This window comes from Drosophila obscura, unplaced genomic scaffold (assembly GCF_018151105.1).
Source record: "Drosophila obscura isolate BZ-5 IFL unplaced genomic scaffold, ASM1815110v1 contig_9, whole genome shotgun sequence".
Lineage (NCBI taxonomy): Eukaryota > Metazoa > Arthropoda > Insecta > Diptera > Drosophilidae > Drosophila > Drosophila obscura.
In genome coordinates this window covers 627,602-641,580 of record NW_024542883.1, presented here as the reverse complement: position 1 = coordinate 641,580, position 13,979 = coordinate 627,602, and positions in this window count along the sequence as shown.

The window sequence follows — 13,979 nt, the reverse complement described above, 5'->3', positions numbered from 1 at the left end:
TTAATTTCGATGGATTTCAACAAATAAAAAACTGTATTCCAGCGAGTTGGGCAAAAACTTTTTAAAGACAGCCCTAAGGAAGAGTTTGATCCAGACTTCTTAAAATATTTTACAAGCTTGCTGCAAACAGTAACGAGTTCCCCCATCTCAGAAACAGCATTGATGGCCTTTTCAACTGAGTTGTTAAGCAGGTGGTTGATGCAATGAATTTTTTCCATATTGTCAAAGGCTTTGATCATGTTCGAACCCCGATCTGTTACAATTATGGGATTGTCCAGTTCAAGATCGCATCCAAAGTCTTTCAATATCTCACGAATTTTTTCACGGATATGAAAACCTAGTAGATATTATAAATACAATTAAAATAAACTTCTTCAATTTGTAGATTGGATGATAACAAACCTGTGCAGGAGCTTTCTCGCATTGACTTCATGGCCATAAGGCGATCAACAAGTACTCCTTCCTTTACATATTGAACGGTGCAGGACAAATAGGATGACTTTAAATAATTATCCGTCCATATGTCACTGATGATCGAGTACCCGAAGCATTTATATTTTTCTATTTCTGCTTTTATTGGACCAAAGTGCCTCTCATATATCATAGAAATATTTCGTGATATTGTTGTTGGATGGGGTAATAACTTGTCAACGTATACATTAGCACCATAGGTTGCTCCAACTTTAATCAGAAAGGATGCAAACTTTTTGAGTCCGGAATCGTCAATAATTTTGAATGAACGACAGTTCTTAACAACCCATTCGGTTATTACAGCAACACCCTCCTGTTTCGTTTCGGGATTTACATCAATTTGGGTAGCGTTGCGTAATTTACTGGAGTTCATAATGTAACATTTATGTTTTACAAGGTGAGATGTGCTTCCCGAAAATTGAAAGGTAGCAAAGCACAGCTTACAGGCTACAAGCTCATCAACTTCCTCTCCATTTTCGTTTTTAATTTTTGAGAAAAATTCCCAAACTTTGCTTCTGCCCCTTTTCTGAATTAAACTATACATCCCGCTTTGCCGTATGGCATACATGTATGGCATGGTAACAATATTTATATTCATTCTTTAGAATTTGTGTGCGGGACTGTTTGTAATATTTGGAAATCTGGATATAGGCCCAAAAGTATAGCGAGCACAGCTTCGTTACTTCATGTTGAGTTGAATAAGAAAATAATTATAATACGCTCAGAACTCTATGGAAAAGAATTCCCCCCCCCCCCCTTCTTCCGGGTGGGTGTTAGTGGCGACGGGGGCGCTTAGAGGCGAAGTTTCCGTCGTCGGCTGCCTCCCTGTTGACCGTCCTTCTGCTATCGACGACCCGCGTGTGGGTCATCGTAGTCCGGACCCCCCCTGGGGTATGGACGTAGCTGGTCCATGACCAGTTGGTGGATGAAGACGGGTTCTCCTTCTGACGAGGCTTCCTCCTCCTTCTCTGAGGGTGATTCCTCCCCCTCTTCTGGGGAGGGTTCCTCTTCAGAGTTAAAGTCCTGATAGACCCCGTGGTTGTGTCGGGGGTCCCGCCGATAGTGGGTCGATGGTTGGCTTGACGGGGTGGAATCTTCGTCCTCACTGGTGGGGGGCGCTTTTCCGAAGGGACCCCACGGCTGCGGTGAGTAGGAGCAAAGACAATATAAGTATAAGATGCGTAACGCTCATAGATTTCAATTGCCATATGCAAGACAATTTTTCGGCCAGCGACGAAATTCGCGCCATCTCGCTCGCACAAATTTGAGAGCGTACGAATCTAAAAATAGAATCCGCTTGCATGTGTGAATACACACAAAACAGCAAGTGCGTATGTGTGCGTACTTGTGCTAAGCGGACGATTTTCGAGACGGAAACCGTTTTATGAGTTGAGAAACGAAATTATATACCGGCGTTGAATACGTCGCATCCTGAATACCCTAATGGCAATTATTCCAATGTGATTCATGGAATTTCATGTATTAAATATATTATGTATTTTTATATATGTATGTATATCCGATCATCATTATCGAATATACCATCTTAAAATAAATTATCGTTGGAGGGATATACATATACAATATAACAGTTTTTTAATATTGGGGTGGTAAGCGTCTTGCAAAATTAACTTACACTTATAAAGTGAAGGGTATATTTCGATAGCGCTGTAAAAAACGTATGTATGTGCACACATACAGTCGCCGCGACGACTCGGCTCGGCTGTCGCATCGGCAAAGAACCAACTTCGTATGCCTTCGTATGCTGTATGCATACAAGAGAGCGGATGGCTCTAGAGCAGGGGTCGGCACACAGACTCACACATTTTTTTGGTGCGTTTGCAGTCGGCACACGTACAGCGTAAAGACTTCGTGTGGTTTCGTTATTCTGCCTGATGACGTACCAGCAGAGAAAATTCTGCTCTGCTGACGTCGCGGCAGAGAAACATGCTTCGGCCTATGCACAAACGGCTTCATATTCTGTCCGCTTGCCTCAGCGGCAGAGAAGCATTCGTGTGCTCTATGAACAATTCTTCGGCTTTCGCAGCGGCAGAGAAATAAGTAACGTATTTGACTTCGTGTCTGTTGTTTTCGCACACAAACGCACCAAAAAAATGTGTGAGTCTGTGTGCCGACCCCTGCTCTAGAGCGCTCTCTCTCTCTAAAAAATTTCAAGAGAGCCTGGAGCCAGCTCTAGAGCCAGCCTCAAAAATTCGTGTGCAGAAATTTCGTATGGCGTTACGCATCTTATACTTATATTGTCTTTGGTAGGAGGGTGTTGGTGGCGACGGTGTCCGTGGCGGTGGCGACCATAGGTTGGCCCGCGTGAAGCGTGATGGGCGTTGCGTTGCGTCTTCCTCTTGATCCGTGTCCTGGGCGGGCGCTGTTTCGGCGTCGCTCCCGGTCCTTGCTCCTGATGTGGAGTCGCAGGACTCGCTGTCGGATATTCCAGTGTCCTGAGCGGACGCTGTTTCGGCGTCGCTCCAGGTCTTTGCTCCTGGTGTGGAGTCGCAAGACTCGTCGTCGTATGTAAAAATGATGGTTGTCGAGTTCATGTTGTATCTGGTTGGGTTGGTGGTGTCTTCTGTTCGTTGTGCGTCCGGCGCTTACTGACGATACCTCGGGTCCACGGCTGGGTAGGTTGGCGCCGTGGGCAGAGGTCGTGGTCAGCTCTTTTTCTTTTTGGTGGAGTCGGCGTTCCTTAGTTGTCCCGGGTGGGCCGATGCGCCGGGCCAGCGGGGCTCCCAGTGTTGGGTCGGTTTGGCAACGTGTGGCAAATTTTTGCCGGTTGTGGTTGCCTCGTCAGCGTTACTTCGGGGCCGGTGGTGGTTGTCGCTGGGTTGTTGGTGGATGGTTCTGGGGCCGCTGCTTCGCAATCCGTTGCGTCGTTGTTGGTAGCTCGGTCGTAGAATCGCCGGCGTAAGCACCATATGCTTACGCAGAGTATCACGGCGACGACCCAGGTGAGGAGGTGGGAGGTGGCGCAAGTTCTCCATGCTCAGCTCTTTCAGGAACGGCAGGCTTAGTTTGTCATGGTGCCCCGTGACGTTTACTGTTGTCATCGCGGCGACCATTGCCCTCTTCTGAGATTCCCCCAGTGGGTTCACATACCAGGTCCCGTTGAGAGAGACTCGGCTGGTGTAGGCCACGAGGTATGTGCCGGAGATGGTTTGTATTTCGCCTGCTGTGTTCCCCATGGTCACGAAGGCGTCATTGATGATGAGCGTGCCATGATCCACGATGGTGATCGCGTCCAGGTGCCCGGGTAAGGTGGTGCATTGGGCGGTTGTTCCGGCCACTAATTGTTGGGCGCCGGTGGGTTCCCGTCGTTCTTTGCAGAACGTGACGCCGATGGTGGTTTCGCATGTCCCCAAGCTGACGACTTGGCTTCCGCATTCCGCTACGGCGTTCCCTTTGTTGAAATCCAAGATCTTGTGCTGATGTTGCACGGGGAAGATCGTCATCCTCCGGCAGATCCGCTTAGGTTGGGGAAATTTGATGAGGAACGTTAACAAATCCGGGCTCTGGAATACGCTAATGCTGGAGACTCCCAGTAGCTCGACCAGCCTGATATCTGTCAGTTGTTGCTCCTCAAATTCTCGGAGGTCGGCTCCGTCCAGTAGCGTCGGGCTGATGACGTTCATTTTGGCCAGTGTCAGACCCAGAATCAGGTTCTGTAGGTCGTTGAGGATGACGCGGTTCTTTGCCAGTATCGCCTCCATCAGCTGTAGTCGTTCGGTGTCCTCTCCTTTTACCAGGCTGTTCATGTAGCCAGTCAGCTCGTTGAGCCGGTTCTGCACCTTGGAATTGACCGTCAGTTGCTCCGCCTCGGATTCGATCAGCTGGCCCTGCTTGAAACGAATTTGCTCCCAGTCGTCAAAGTCCGGGGTTCCGGCGACGACCTTTAGCGCGCTTCCGAGGATGTTGAGACTCCTGGCTCGTCGGTGGTGGGTTTTTAACGTTCCCACGAGGGTCCTGACGTGCTCCAGGTCGACAGCCAGGATGGTGGCGATTCGGCTCCCAGGGAATAATGCGGCAGACTCCTCCGCCTGCGCCAAATATGCCTCGTAGGAGGTTACGTTGGTTATATGGTGAAGGTATCCATATTTCTCCCACAGGACGGCGTCTCCATCCACCATGGGCACATAGTTGGCGTGGGTGTAGTTGTTAACCTTTATCGTGGCCTGTGTGGTGGCGGTGAGGATGAGGACTATCAGGAGTGGTGACATCGTGGTGTTAGCTCTTTGGGTGAATACTTGGTGGGGCGTTTAGCTTGTTGACCGGTGCGTCGGTGGTTAGCTAAGATGTGTTGTTTGGCTATCGTTATGGTCCAGCTATATATAGTGTATCTTGCGCGGTGGGTTTTAGGTCATTTTTCTTCCGGGATGGTTTGTCCGCGCGTGGCGTGCGGAGCTTGCATTTTAGGGGCAGGTGGCTCGATGTGCGGGTTTTCCGTTTCTAGGTCAGCCGTGGTGTCTGCTTCGTTCGCAGTTTCTCCCGCGTCGTGTTCGTGGTATTCTTTCAGATCGTTGATGTTAGCGATTTTCTGCTTCCGGGTGCTGAGGTGTTGTAATTTTATGATGTTGGCTGACCTAAATCCCCGAACTTTGTAGGGCCCGTCATATTTCGGGGCCAGTTTTGCAGCGAAGCCGTCAACGGCGTTGGACAGATGATGTTGTCGCATCAGTACCAATGTGCCCACCGTGGGGTGCCATTGTCTTCGACGGAGATTAAAGTGTCTTGGCTGCTCGTGGCTGGCTCGCTGGATGTTGTTTTTCACTATCGCGAATACATCCTTGAGTCGCGCTGTTTTCTGGAGCGCGGTGTCTGGCGGGCTTCCTGTGCCAGGTGTAACTTCATCATACAGGGCTCCAGGTAAGCGTGGCTCTCTCCCGTATAGTAGGAAGGCTGGGCTAAATCCGGTTGTTTCCGAGACACTGGAGTTCACGGCGAGTGAGATTTCTGGGATTAGCTCGTCCCAAGTATTCTGGTGCTCTCCCACAAACTGAGAAATCATGGTTTTGACCGTTCTGTTTGCTCGTTCCGTGGGGTTTTCCTGAGGACAGTACGGGGCGGTGTGTTGCAATTCTATCCCTGCCGTTTGCAAAAAAGTCTGGAACGACCGGCTCGTAAATTGGGTACCGTTATCACACACGAATTGTTTCGGGACGCCGTAGTGGCTGAGTATCCGCTCACGGAAAGCTAGCTCCAAGGTGGCGGCGGTGGCCTTCCTGAGCGGCTCCAGTTCTACCCATTTGGTGAAGGTGTCGTGGAATACGAGCAGCATGGTGTTCCCTTTCTTGGATCGGGGTAGTGGTCCAACGAAGTCGGCACATAGTGTTGCCAGTGGTTCCTCTGCTTTCCGAGTGAGCATCTGACCTACCGGCTTGCGTTGCTGGGCTTTAAACTTCTGGCAGCTGGTGCAGCTGCGGACGTATTTCCTTACGTCCCGATAAAGTCCTGGCCAATAGTAACGTTGGCAGACTCTGGTTATGGTCTTACGGATTCCTAGATGGCCGGTCGTGGGTTGGTCGTGGCATTCTTGGAGGACCCTTGCGCGACGATCCTTTGGTACGCAAAGTTTCCGTGATGCGTCCTCATTGTCCTCGGTGCTGCGGCCCAGGTGTCGATATAACTCCCCGTTCTCGTGAGTGTAATCAGGGTATTTCTCGGGTTCGTCCTGAACTTGTTGTATCCGGCGTTTGAGCCAGGGGCAGGCTACCTTTATTTCCTCGATCCGTGCGAGGGTTCCCCGGGGTTGGCGGGATAGTGCATCTGCCACTACGTTCTGCTTACCTGCCCGGTAATGTACGTCATACTGGTATTGTTGGATTTCCAGTGCCCACCTTGCTATTCTACCGTAGGGGCTTTCCAGTGTGTTCAGCCATTTGAGGGCGAGATGGTCGGTGATCACGTCGAACCGATATCCCTCCAGGTAACACCGGAGTTTCCGGATGGACCAGATGACTGCTAAGCATTCCTTGTCGGTCGCGGAGTAGTTTTCTTCTGCTGCGTTGAGTCGTCGGCTGACGTATGCGATAACTCGCTCCTTGCCTTCGATCTCCTGTGTAAGGTTCGCGCCCACGCCGAGGTTGCTCGCGTCCGTTTGTAGCGAGAATTTCGCCGAAAAGTCGGGGCAAGCAAGAACTGGTGCTGTCGTGAGGAGTTCTTTTAGGTGATCGAAAGCAGCCTGTTGGGCTTCGGTCCATACCCAGGGTTGGTCCTTCTTGAGTAGGCGAGACATCGGTTGGACGACCGTCGCGAAGTTTGGTACAAATCTTCGGTACCAGGACGCCATCCCGATGCATTGACGAAGCTCTTTTAGGTTGGTGGGCTGTCGGAGTTCTTTGACGGCGGCAATTTTGTCGGGGTCGGTGTGGATTCCCTCATTGCTGATCATATGGCCGAGATACCTGATGTGGGTTTGAAAGAACGCGCATTTTTCCACATCTATCCTTAGGTTCGCCTTCCGGAGTCGGGACAAAACCACTTTCAAGTTGCGCAGATGCTCGTTGAAATCTCGCCCCACGATGACAATGTCATCTAGGTACGCGAATGCATATGGCTCCATGTCTGTACCAATCACGGTGTCGAGAGCCCGCTGAAATGTTGCCGGTGCCGAGTGCAGTCCGAAGGGCATAACCTTCCATTGGTAGAGGCCCCGGCCCGGTACGGTGAAAGCTGTTGCTTCTCTACTTCCGTCGGCCATGGGGATCTGCCAGTATCCGTTTTTCAGGTCGAGGGTGGTGATGAACCGCGCGTTTTGTAACCGTTCCAGAATATAGTTGATCCTCGGCAGCGGGTATGCGTCGGGGATGGAATGCGTGTTGAGTTGCCGGTAGTCCACGCACATGCGCCATTTCCCATTCTTTTTACGGACGAGTACAATTGGGGCGCTGTGGGGGCTCCGGGAGGGCTCGATGAGGCCTTCCGAAATCAATTGGTCTACCTGTTCATTGATTATTCGCATCATCGCTGGATTCTTCGGATAGTACCGCTGTTTTATGGGCCGGCTATCCCGCATGACAATAGTGTGCTTGGCGATGCCCGATGTCCCGTGGAGGCCCTCAAATTTTGGTAGCTCTTCATCTAGAAATGCCTGGATCTGCGGGGCCAAGTCTGGCGGCCACGGCTCCGGGACTGGTTCGGGCTTATGTTCGGTCGGATCGGCGGTTTCGGAGTCAGGTGGCTGGCTGGGGTCTTCGGGTAAGAGGGTTGTATCGAAGGCGCTGGGCGGTTCGATCCTCCGTTGGTAGTCGCTTATGTGGGCGACGATGGGTGTGGTGTCGACCATGGGTATGATGTTTTGGTATCTCTGATGTAATCCGTGGGTGGTACTGGTGGTCAGTTTGGTACGTGAACAGGTGCGTCGCGATGACCCCTTCTGGTATCGCAGCAACGACTTGCGTGGGCGACGAAGATCTCGGACAAGGCTCTAGGCATGGCTCGTTGCATGGCGCTAGGAATCATGTCAGTACGCGGAAGGTACTCCATTGTGTTGGCGAGGATCGGTGTGGCGTCGGCCGTGGGTCGGACAGGACGGCTGTCTGGGCATCGTGGGGGCATCGTGCTGGTTTCCGGGCCCTCGTTGAGGGGCTCTGTGGAGATCAGTTCGATTATGGGCCCCGTCCAGCGTGGGGTTAGCGTGGCTGTTTCCCGTGTGGCTGGGCTGTCGGATGGTGGTGGCCGTTGTCCTTTTTCGCTGCTGGCGGTCGGTTTTGAGGGTGTCCGTGCGTTCCCTGCTTCCGAGGCGGTTTCTCTGCGTGCTTGCTCTGTTGCTTGTCTTGGACCTGGGCTTCCTGTGTCGAGCGCCGGGTTCAAGTGTGTTTGTCTCGTGTGTGAGATCCTCGTGGTTTGTTTGGGGTGTGTGTCCCCTGTGGTTGGCCTAGGACGCGGTTGCTCCGTAGTGACCGTGGGACTCGTTTTCCCGATTGCTTGGTTGTGGTTGGCTTGTGTTGGCCTCGGATTCGTGTTCTCCGTTGTGGGCCGGCGTTTCGTATTCGTTGCGATTGGTTTGGGTGTCAAGTGCTGCGTTGCGTTATTGGGTGCCGTGTGCGTTGTGGTAGGTCGTGGACGTGGGTTCGTTGTGGTTGGCATACGTTTCTGGCTTCTGGGCGCGGTGTCTGGTATGTGATCGGTCGGATCTTCGGGTGCGGTTGGCGTGGCCGCCTGATTGCTTAGTTGCAGTTGGGTGCTGCCGCATTTGATCGTGGCTTCGATGGCGCATAGGAAATCCATGCCGACAATGACTTGTTCCAACATGTTAGGCAAGACTAGGAGCGGTATTTGTACCTCTCGTTGGTCCAGCTTGATGGGCTCCCGTAGAACTTGGGTGATCTCTCTGACCGATCCGTCGGCCAGGCGTATGCGGGTGCTGGCATCTTGCAAGTTGGTGCGGTTGTCTAGTTGTCGGGCGAGGTGGGTGTTGATAAAGCTTTTGGAGGCCCCGGTGTCTATGGTAGCCTCCGTTACGTGTCCTCCTATGGTTATCGTTGCCACTATCCGACCGTTGTTCACATGTAGTAAGTTTTTTAGTCGCGGTTCGGGGGAGGCGTCGTTCCCGGCTGATCCCGTGTCAGCTGGGGACGCGTGTCGTTTCCCGACGTGTTCTGGCGGCAGCATTTGTAGGTCCGTACGCCGCGCTTGCCACATTCCCAGCAAAATAGGATCGAAGGGTTCTGGCAGTCGTATGCCACATGCCCCGCTTCACCACACCGGCGACAGGCTGCGCGTGGGTTGGCGATAGGGGTCGTGATCATGCGGTGCGCCACCTCGGGCGTTGTCTGGCTGCTGGCCGGCCTTGGGTATCTGGGGGGGCTTCGTGGTGGTGCGAAAGTGGGCTGGATGGTCCGCTCTTGGATGCTCTCGAACTCGGTGGCCAACATTGTAAGCTGTGCTAAGCTTTGTAGTTCGTGTCGCCGCACGTACATCTGGTATGCTGGCAGGGCGTTATCGTAGATCCTGTTCAGTTCCTTGGCTGCGTCGTACCTGGCGTGGTGCATGAGTAGACGTATCTCGATGAGGTAATCCTTGAACAATTCTCCTACCGCTTGCTTGCGGGCTCGGACCTGGTCTTCCCATTGTTTAAAATACCGTGGCGGCAAGAAGAAAGTCAAGAATTCTTGGCGGAAATATGCCCAGGAGCTGCCTTGTAGCTGGCTGGTGCGGTACCAGCGACTGGCCCGATCGGTGAGAAGCTCCGTCATGGCCCGAGGTAGCTGATTTGTGTCCACCCCATATGAGAGAGCACGTTCCTCTAGTAGTTCTAGAAACGCGAGTGGGTCGTCCTGTCCGTCGAACCTGATCCCCCATTTCCGAATCTGTTCCGCGATGTGGGCGGTGGAAGAGTCCATGGCTGGCACGATCCTCTGGGTGGGCGAGCGGCTGGTCTCCGTAACTGGAGGTCTGGGCAGATTGGCTGGCGTTACGATGCGTGGTGGGCAGGGTGTGCTATATTCGGCCGCTGTGGGGACTTGTAACCCGGCTTTTGGGTCGGTTTTCCGCTGGTCAGACGGCCCAGGAGTGGTGGGCGGGGGCGACTTGGAGCGTCCTGCTGGTCTGGCGTATTGCCGTTCGAGGTCGGCCAATCGAACCCAGGCATCCTGCGAGAGTGTTCCGGCGACTAGTGTGGCGAATCTCTTTCGTCGTTCTTCGACTGTTCCGTCGTTTCCGAATCCGAATTCCTCGGCCAGGGTTTCCAGCTCGTCCCGCCGGAGTTTGTAGATCCAGCCGGTTGTGACTCCTGGATTGGTATGGAGTCCCTCCGGGTAAAATTCGTCGGGTTGACCGGCTCCGTGGGCTTCCATGGTGTGTTTCGGCGGTTAGTAGCACTGACTTACGTGTTGTTTGTGGTATTTCTGCTTGTAGCACTTTTGCTCGCGACTGGATTTTGCGTTTTGTGCTTGACGGTTATTGATCCTTGCTAGCCTAGTCTCTTTCAGTGGCCGTGGGTCTTTACTCCACAAAGCTCCGTATTAAGGTGTTTGTCTCCTTAAAGTCACCAAAAAGTCCCTGCTCGGGTGCCACTTGTGAGGTCCTATTCCAGGCTGAGGTGAGCATTCAGTCTGTCCAGGGTCCACTACAAGAAAATTTGTAGTTTGCAGGAGAACTTCAGGTTTCGAGCTGGCCTTGAAAAGCAGTAGGCAAGGGAAGAAATTATGATGCAGCGGTTTTTGCTTTTGTGGTTTTGTTTTATTCTTTACTCTTTCATTCACTTAATTGTTGACATTTGAGACTTGTTGTTCGGTGATTGACTGTGAGGTGCGCTGGTGGACTGCGTACTGCTTTGGCGGGTCTTGGCCTTTTTAAGCAGCTGGCACCTGGGGTTCTGACCCGGAAATAATTGCTTATTGCTAACTTATGATTATTGGGTAATAATTGGAGGGTGCGGTAATTGGGTCGAAGCTTTGTGCTTCGTTGACAATGGTTTAGGGGGTCAGTGTGTTTTGCTGGTGTTGCATCCCGGAAGGTGCAGTTGGGAATTGGGGTATTTGGTTTTCAAAAGAAATGAGTTTTTGCTAACTCTGCATCGCGGAAGTTGAGGGGTAAGTCGATAATTTTATGCTAGCTTGACTTATTGCGAAATAACGCCAATGATATCTCTTATTGCGAAATTGTGTCGGCTTGGCTTATTGCGACATTGTAGGCTGCTGATTTCACAATTGTCTCAAGAGGTGGGGTGTTGTTGATCGAGACTTCTTAATTAATTGTGTGCTTATTTTTATTATTTTATTTTATTTTATTTCCTGGGTGCTGACACTCAATATTGGTGAAGAACCGTGGCTAGAGCCAGGGTTCTTCTGTTCTGCTTATCTTAGTTTGCTTTCTACCGTGGAGTTGTTTGCAACGAACCATGGGAAGAACCATGGTTCGTTACAGTATATACATATATATAAACACGACATATGCATGCCTTCTGCATACATATGTATATACATATATATAAATACATAGATATAAGCATTGCATGTTTTCGGGTTAGCTGGACCCAAGATCAGTATGTAAGAATCATTCTAAATAAAGTAACAGAACGGAGCAGACGCTCCTAGAAAAAGATTAATAATAAATTTATTAAGGAAGAACCTTACATGGCGACCGTGACAGCTATGGACTCGGTCCATAGTTGGTGAAAACAAACAACAAAAATAAAAAGAAAAACGCAAGTGCAAGTGTTAAATGGGCTGTCTAAGTTGGAATAAAATATAATATTTAAAAAAAAAACTAAGAAAATAAGTAACTGTGAACGGTGCAAAAGGAAAAAACAAAAATACAAAAATACAAACAAAAAAACAAAAAAAAAATAAATACAAAACAAAATACAAGACAATAAAAGAAGATAAAGACCTGAAAAGGCACCGACAACGCTACATAGAGCGTACTTAAATGACCGGCACCGGCATCGCCTGAGCCCATAGGCCCCGGACAACTGCAGCGGCGAAAATTACGCGTGAGAGGCCTGTCGCCACTTACGCCACCGTTAGAAACAAACTGGAGACAGATCGTCTTCAACACATAGATGAGCAGCTTCGCCCTGGTGCGAAACAACGCAAACGGGCTGCATAATTGCGAATGCCCCAATTTGCCTTACCATTAAGTTCTACCTTCAAGCCGATGCGGGAAACCACTGCTTGAAAAATACTAAATACTGATAGGCTTTTCACTAACAAATGTGGTTGGAGAAATAAAAAAAAAAAAATTGTAAACCAAAATGTGAGCCAACCACATTCAAAAACAACTAATACATTTTCATGTCTCATTCGTCAAATGATAAATTTAAAAAAAAAAATATATATATTTTCGTAAAAAATTATCACTTATAATTTTATTTTTGATTTTCAAAGAAGAAAATATTTTTCTTTCTTTCAAATCCCACAATCTAAAATCTAAAACCTTACTTTTTCTTTCATAACCGTTAGAACATTTTTATTCTCATTGAATATATAACAACAATTAAATTACATAATGGGATGGTTTAGTGATTCTAGTGAGGCAAAAGGCAATACTGCCAACGTTGTAAACAACGTCAAGATAATTGATCACACAGACGATATAAAATCGTTGTGGATCCTGTTATTAATTATCACGGTAGTGTTAGTTTTACAATTTCTGCTTACAATCTATGTTAAGCATAATAAAATTATCAAGAAAAGATACATGAGTAGGGCAAATAACTTAGATAGGATCTAAAAATGAATAAGGAGAAAACAGATCATGATTTCGAAAGAAGAACCCATATTTAGGTATAGCAACTACATGGTAAAAGTAAAAGTAAAAGTAAAAGGATGGAATGGAGAGAAATTGCGAAACAAATAGACACATTTCGGAATAAATTTGATAAATCTTACAAATGCATCAATAGAGATGCAGTTATAAAAGCGGAAACACTAAAAAACCATATAGATATATTAGTAAGGGAATACAATAATATAGTTACCTTAGTAAATAGTTATGAAAATAAATACACATCTGAGCACAATAGTAAATGTTTAAGGGTAATAAAATCCCTAAACACAAGATTGATTACTGTCAGCAATAGGCGACATATTCAGATAAACGTGCCAGAAAGTCTAAATCAATCGGCGGAGTTTGATCCCGACCAATTAAAAGAATTAAACGAATCAATTCAACCAAGCGACGCTGAATCTCATAGTGACATTGAAACACTGGAGGAAAGCGATCCAATCGAAACCAAACCGGAAATAATAACAATATCTGAAATGGCACAAACAGTTGTAGAGTTTATCAAGCTAGCCACATCTCTGATACCAGAGTTTGACGGTAAGCCGGAAAATCTACAAAGTTTTCTAGATTCTTTAAATCTATTAGAAACCTTAAAAGGCACACATGAGCTAACAGCCATAAGCCTTAAGCCATAAGTAATGAGCAGAACATTGCTGCAATCATTACGCAACTATCAAATGCAGTAAAAGGAGAATCGGTAGAAGTTGTATCTGCTAAGCTTCTTAATCTGCAACAGAAAAACAAAACGGTTAACCAATACACCCAAGAGGTGGAAAAACTGGCAAAGGCCCTTGAAGGCGCCTATATCAGTGAAGGTCTAAGCCAATCACTTGCAAACAAATACAGCACAACAACAGCTGTAAAAGCTATGACCCAAAATTGCTCAATTGATAAGGTAAAACTTATCATGCAGGCAGGCACATTCACAAATATGAATGATGCCGTTTCCAAATTTGTCAATAGTTGCACGGAGATAACAGGTCAAAGTAACACTGTCCTGTATTATCGACGAGGTGCAAACAACAATAATAGAGGAGGCCGAGGTTATAATCGTGGCAGAAATTACAACCACAACAATTACAACCGAGGCGGTAACAACAACAATAATTACAATAGCCGTGGAGGAAGAATAGGCCAAAATCGAGGAAGATACCGAGGTAATTCCAACCAAGGTTATAATAATAACAATGTGAGAATGGCGCAAAATACGCCGGAAAACTCTCAGAACCCTTTAGGAGAACACCAGTAAATGCAACGGTTCATTCCGT